The sequence below is a fragment of the Tupaia chinensis genome, unplaced genomic scaffold (assembly GCF_000334495.1).
Source record: "Tupaia chinensis unplaced genomic scaffold, TupChi_1.0 Scaffold150243_1, whole genome shotgun sequence".
Classification (NCBI taxonomy): domain Eukaryota; kingdom Metazoa; phylum Chordata; class Mammalia; order Scandentia; family Tupaiidae; genus Tupaia; species Tupaia belangeri.
Genome location: NW_006210084.1, coordinates 1775525 through 1776414, shown reverse-complemented (window position 1 = coordinate 1776414; position 890 = coordinate 1775525). Strand labels below are relative to the sequence as shown.

The 890-nt window shown below is 41.5% G+C and overlaps 1 pseudogene; it reads right to left on the bottom strand.

Moving 5' to 3' along the window:
• Positions 1–330, bottom strand: part of LOC102468514 (60S ribosomal protein L7a-like) — a 5198-nt pseudogene extending 4868 nt beyond the window's left edge.
• Between the last annotated feature and the right edge of the window lie 560 nt (positions 331–890).

Sequence of the window (890 nt, the reverse complement as noted above, 5' to 3'; positions counted from 1 at the left end):
GCCACTTCTCTTGCTTTATCTCTGGCCTGTACTTGTGGGCCAGCTTAAGCAGCTGAGTAGCTATCTGGCGATTCAGGGCCTGGGTGACCTGGGCCATCACTGAAAAGTCACTTGTAGAGGATGGCCCTCTGCCACTGCAGCTGGATGTAGTGGGGCCATTTGAGAAAGTGGATGAGTTTCCTTTTGGGCTGGATGTCCTGTCCTATGCCGAAATTCTTAGGCCTTTTCTCAAACCGGATCAACCAACTCCTTAGCCTCCTGCTTCTTCAAAACAGCAGGGGCCAGTGCCACCTTCATCCCCTTGGCCTTCTTTCCCTTTGGCATCTTGGGCAACTGGAGGAGAGTAGCCAAACTTTTTAAAATAAACACATTTTTAAAAGAAACACTAAGAAAGCAGTGATTTCAACATTTCCCCACTACCTTGGCTGAATTAGTTAAGTAGAATCACTAGTTTATATCTTTTTAATTGATGCTTCTGATCCCTAAGGAACAAAAGATACTAAATCTGGGAACACAAAGAGAAATCATGTTACAATCACAGCCCTAAAGACCTGATGATGGTGGGAAATAATAGACGGATGATCTAAAGAGCTAGTCAAGAGGAAAACGACAACAAAGAACACATGCTGCTAAATTAGGTGCGATTCTATGGGTCACAAACGGTTCATCAAGGACTTGGGCCTCAATGAAATGAAAAGGTTGAGAAAACTACAAATCCAAAAGGAAAAAAAAAAAAAAACCCAATGGAGGAATTAGGAAAGTTAGGGGTTTGAGTGTATTCCTTATTATACAATGATCAGAAAGGTTATTGGTTATTTGTTGGTTATTGCTCATTACTCTAAGATGTTTCTAGGAGTCACTGGATACTAACTCTTTTTTTTTTTTTTGGG